The following is a 6,000-nucleotide window of genomic DNA, read 5'->3' as shown; positions in this document are numbered from 1 at the left end:
CAACCTGGGACAGCGCATAGGCAAATAACGCTAGCATCACGCTTGTTACTCTGGCGAGTGCACGGCAGAGCTTGCAGCGACTCGGAGAGTGAGTCGAGATCACACCGGGTACGACGCCACCCAGGGGAGGAGGGTCTGGTGACAGGAGTTCTCACCGCGGGTCATGCTCGGCGCCACCGCCATTCGAGTCCGTGCTGCCTTCTGTTAGTAGCTTCCCCGGTGCGCATGGCGCAATGTGTGTAGCCTTCACGGACCTGCGCTTCATCGGTCACGCAATATGGTGCAAATCTTCCTGGCTGCGGGCGCTCGCGTACGCCTTACCTACGCGTGAGCCCTCAGTCGGCACGTTCGTCAGCGCCGTCATGTCGGCGTGCAAGCGAGAGATCGTGCCTTTAGCTTCGATGCGCGGCGGGCGCGCGTCATCCACGTAACCAACCGGGCGGAGGAAGCGTGCTGGGAGTAGGCTCACCTCGACGTGCTGAAGAATGGCAAAGGCACCGAGGGCGAGCCGGAGATCAAGCTCATCAAAGAACCTCGTGTTTATCAACCTCTGATATGCCGTGGAGAGTCGCTTGCCTGTGGAAGAATTTCCATGCATCAAGTTCTTGGCTCCGTTGCGGCCAGCCTGGGCGGGCCTTCGTTGATCACAGTGGAGTTCTGCTGCTTGCTCCTGCCAATTCGACGCTGGGGCTGACCCTGCCAAGGATGTTTATGAGTGCGAATGGAGCAGCGCGCAGGCAATGCGTGATGACGATGACGCGCGAGACACAAGCAGCCAGTTAGCGACAGCGGAGTTGCGGGTGCACGTGCTACGGGCAGAAGCTACAAAATGATGTAATTGCCCATGCTCATGTTGGCAAGTAGAGGCTGCGACCCTCAGCACCAAGTTTAATTCATCGCAAGGCATTTACTTCTCGTCCATAAGTCTGGTTGATTATCGCCCTGGTGCCAAACATATAACAATACACCTACAATGTAGCAATACGTAGCGAAAAAAAAGACCCGAGAAGTAAATGCCTTGCGATGAATTAAACTGGTGCTGAGGTCGCAGCTCTCTACTTGCCAACATGAGCATGGGCAATTACATTTTGTAGCTTCTGCCCGAAGTAGCACCGCAACTCACCGCTGTCGCTAACTGGCTGCTTGCAGTTCTCGGCGCGTGATAATCCGTCATACACGCATCTGCACCTGCGCGCTGCTCCATTCGCATCATAAACATCCTTGGCAGGGTCAGCCCCACGTCGAATTGGCAGTACTAAGCAGCAGAACCCACTGTGACAACGAAGGCCCGTGCTGGCCGTCCGAGCCAAGAACTTGATGCATGGAAATTTCTTCCACAGCAAGCGCACCCACGGCACAGAGGTTGATAAACACGAGGTTCTTGATGAGCTTGATCCCCGGTCGTCCGTCGGTGCCTTGCCATTCTTCAGCACGTCGAAGGTGAGCCACTCCAGCAGTTCCTCCGCCCGGTTGGTTACGGACGACGCGCCACGCCGCGCACGAACTTCAGCACGATCTCGTTGCACGCCGACATGACGGCGCTGACGAACGCCGACCTCGAGGGCCACGCGTAGGAGGCGTACGCGACGCTGCCCCAGCCAGGAAGGATTGCACCATATTGGTGACCCAGATGAAGCAGGTCCGAAGCGCTATTACACAATTGGCGCCATGCGCACCGGGAAGCTACAACAGAAGCGCAGCACGGACTCGAATGGCGGGTCGGCGCCGAGCATGAACTTGCGGAAGAACTCGCTGTCACTCAGGATCTCCTGTGGCGTCGTACTCCGGGTGTACGATCTCGTACTCGCTCTCCGAGTCGCTGCTCTCTGCCGTGCACTGCCAAGGAGAACAAAGGTGAGCTGCTGCCGTACTCTTGCCTTGCGTGTCCCAGGCTGGATTGACGGTGCCAGCCGACACTGCCTACTTGGCGTTCTCGCGGATAAGGGCCTCCACCTTCTCGAACTTGGAGCTCACATACGATCGCCGTCCTTGTACACACGGAAGGCGGGGAAGGTGTCAACGTCAATCTCCTTGCAGAAGTTCTCCAGCTCCTCGGTGCTCACGTTTAGGAACTTCACGGCCAGGCACTCGTTCTCCGTCAGCTGCGCCACCTTGGGGCCACCATCTTGCAGCCGCACCACGGCGTCGAGAACTGCACGGTGGTTGCTGCTTTCGCCGATGGCGGCGTTGAACTCCTCGGGGGTCTTAATCTTGGTCGGCATGGTCGGGGGTGGGTTGCTGGCGCAGGGATACATGTACATCAGCGCGGAGGTCCGTGTGGCGATGAGGCCAGTATTCGGGAAGCTACTGTGTTATACGGGGCTGCCAGTGATCCGGTTTGATGTATAAAAATGGTAAAAAAAAATCATAACAATGAAATAAAAAAATTTGCTATTTTTATTTCGAAAAAATCCTTCCATATTTTTTTTTGCCATCCCTGATGGATCCTGAAAAAAGCCTGAAAAATTGCTGCGCTGCGAAAATACTTAAGAGAGAAGCTGTCAGAGAATGTAGGTGTTAAAAAGCCTGCAAGGCGCATGGTGTCCCCAGAAGAACCTGCTCGACTTACAGCGTTTGGTACCCCAGAACGGCGAAGCTCAAGTTCACATAACGCGTCACCATTTGTGTCCACCTCTTCACAAAATGTGGTTTGGAACACTCGGCTACGGGCTCGATTTGCACGGGCAGCGAAGATGATGCTGACATATACGAAGTTGATGATATCGTAGTCCACTGGGATACGGTATTATAGCATTGGAAGACGGAGATGATAGCGATCTACAAGCCCTACTCGCGTTAGCTGATGCCATAAACCGAGGCGAAGTGGCTTCAGAAGGAGATGAAGAAGAAGAAGCTATTATGCCTCCCGTCCGACATTCTTTCCCTGACCACGACGACAAACGATTCCCCCAAGAGCCCCTCGTGCTGAAGGGTTTACGAGGTCGTAAGGTACCTCTAGCAGAGTTGCTCACGAGCGATAGTGATAATGGCACGAACCGTAATGCTGTAGTGACAAACAGTAGTGCTGAAGGCACGAACAACAGCACCAGCGGCACCCGACTGGATTTCACGAACCTGGAAGACGATTGAATGTATTTGTTTTTACAACCTGTTAGCCCAACTTTGGTATTGTCTTGTTGGATTACCACTAAACGACTGCAATGAATCTCACTTCAAAAAACGGTAAATGTATTGTAGGGTTGCTCGTTATATGTTTGGCACCGGGCGATAACCTAGACTTATGACCGAGAAGTAAATGCCTTGCGATGAATTAAACTGGTGCTGAGGTCGCAGCTCTCTACTCTGCCGCCAACATGAGCATGGGCAATTACATCATTTTGTAGCTTCTGCCCGAAGTAGCACCGCAACTCACCTCCGCTGTCGCTAACTGCTGCTTGTGTTCTCGGCGCGCTCGATCCGTCACACGCATCTGCGCGCTGCTCCATTCGCATCATAAACATCCTTGGCAGGGTCAGCCCCACGCGTCGAATTGGCAGCTACAAGCAGCAGAACTCCACTGTGACAACGAAGGCCACGCCCGTGCTGGCCGTCAACGGAGCCAAGAACTTGATGCATGGAAATTCTTCCACAGCAAGCGCACCTCCACGGCACAGAGGTTGATAAACACGAGGTTCTTGATGAGCTTGATCTCCCGGTCGTCCGTCGGTGCCTTGCCATTCTTCAGCACGTCGAAGGTGAGCCACTCCAGCAGTTCCTCTCCGCCCGGTTGGTTACGGACGACGCGCGCCACGCCGCGCACGAACTTCAGCACGATCTCGTTGCACGCCGACATGACGGCGCTGACGAACGTGCCGACCTCGAGGGCCACGCGTAGGTGGCGTACGCGACGCTGCCCCAGCCAGGAAGGATTGCACCATATTGGTGACCCAGATGAAGCGCAGGTCCGTGAAGCGCTACACAATTGGCGCCATGCGCACCGGGAAGCTACAACAGAAGCGCAGCACGGACTCGAATGGCGGGTCGGCGCCGAGCATGAACTTGCGGAAGAACTCGCTGTCACTCAGGATCTCCTGGGTGGCGTCGTACCGTGTACGATCTCGTACTCGCTCTCCGAGTCGCTGCTCTCTGCCGTGCACTGCCAAGGAGAACAAAGGTGAGCTGCTGCCGTACTTGCCTTGCGTGTCCCAGGTTGGTTGACGCTTGGACATGCATGGGGTTGATTGACGGTTCCTCAGGTGCCAGCCGACACTGCCTACTTGGCGTTCTCGCGGATAAGGGCCTCCACCTTCTCGAACTTGGAGCTCACATACGATCGCCGTCCTTGTACACACGGAAGGCGGGGAAGGTGTCAACGTCAATCTCCTTGCAGAAGTTCTCCAGCTCCTCGGTGCTCACGTTTAGGAACTTCACGGCCAGGCACTCGTTCTCCGTCAGCTGCGCCACCTTGGGGGCCACCATCTTGCAGCCGCACCACGGCGTCGAGAACTGCACGGTGGCTAGCTGCTTCTCGCCGATGGCGGCGTTGAACTCCTCGGGGGTCTTAATCTTGGTCGGCATGGTCGGGGGTGGGTTGCTGGCGCAGGGATACATGTACATCAGCTTCAAAGGTGGCGGAGGTCCGTGTGGCGATGAGGCCAGTATTCGGGAAGCTACTGTGTTATACGGGGCTGCCAGTGATCCGGTTTGATGTATAAAAATGGTAAAAAAAATCATAACAATGAAATAAAAAAATTTGCTATTTTTATTTCGAAAAAATCCTTCCATATTTTTTTTTGCCATCCCTGATGGATCCTGAAAAAAGCCTGAAAAATTGCTGCGCTGCGAAAATACTTAAGAGAGAAGCTGTCAGAGAATGTAGGTGTTAAAAAGCCTGCAAGGCGCATGGTGTCCCCAGAAGAACCTGCTCGACTTACAGCGTTTGGTACCCCAGAACGGCGAAGCTCAAGTTCACATAACGCGTCACCATTTGTGTCCACCTCTTCACAAAATGTGGTTTGGAACACTCGGCTACGGGCTCGATTTGCACGGGCAGCGAAGATGATGCTGACATATACGAAGTTGATGATATCGTAGTCCACTGGGATACGGTATTATAGCATTGGAAGACGGAGATGATAGCGATCTACAAGCCCTACTCGCGTTAGCTGATGCCATAAACCGAGGCGAAGTGGCTTCAGAAGGAGATGAAGAAGAGGAAGCTATTATGCCTCCCGTCCGACATTCTTTCCCTGACCACGACGACAAACGATTCCCCCAAGAGCCCCTCGTGCTGAAGGGTTTACGAGGTCGTAAGGTACCTCTAGCAGAGTTGCTCACGAGCGATAGTGATAATGGCACGAACCGTAATGCTGTAGTGACAAACAGTAGTGCTGAAGGCACGAACAACAGCACCAGCGGCACCCGACTGGATTTCACGAACCTGGAAGACGATTGAATGTATTTGTTTTTACAACCTGTTAGCCCAACTTTGGTATTGTCTTGTTGGATTACCACTAAACGACTGCAATGAATCTCACTTCAAAAAACGGTAAATGTATTGTAGGGTTGCTCGTTATATGTTTGGCACCGGGCGATAACCTAGACTTATGACCGAGAAGTAAATGCCTTGCGATGAATTAAACTGGTGCTGAGGTCGCAGCTCTCTACTTGCCAACATGAGCATGGGCAATTACATCATTTTGTAGCTTCTGCCCGAAGTAGCACCGCAACTCACCTCCGCTGTCGCTAACTGCTGCTTGTGTTCTCGGGCGCGCTCGATCCGTCACACGCATCTGCGCGCTGCTCCATTCGCATCATAAACATCCTTGGCAGGGTCAGCCCCACGCGTCGAATTGGCAGCTACAAGCAGCAGAACTCCACTGTGACAACGAAGGCCACGCCCGTGCTGGCCGTCAACGGAGCCAAGAACTTGATGCATGGAAATTCTTCCACAGCAAGCGCACCTCCACGGCACAGAGGTTGATAAACACGAGGTTCTTGATGAGCTTGATCTCCCGGTCGTCCGTCGGTGCCTTGCCATTCTTCAGCACGTCGAAGGTG

This window comes from Phytophthora cinnamomi, assembly GCF_018691715.1.
Source record: "Phytophthora cinnamomi strain GKB4 chromosome Unknown Contig76, whole genome shotgun sequence".
In the NCBI taxonomy this organism is placed as follows: Eukaryota; Oomycota; class Peronosporomycetes; order Peronosporales; family Peronosporaceae; genus Phytophthora; species Phytophthora cinnamomi.
This window is presented reverse-complemented; position numbering follows the sequence as displayed.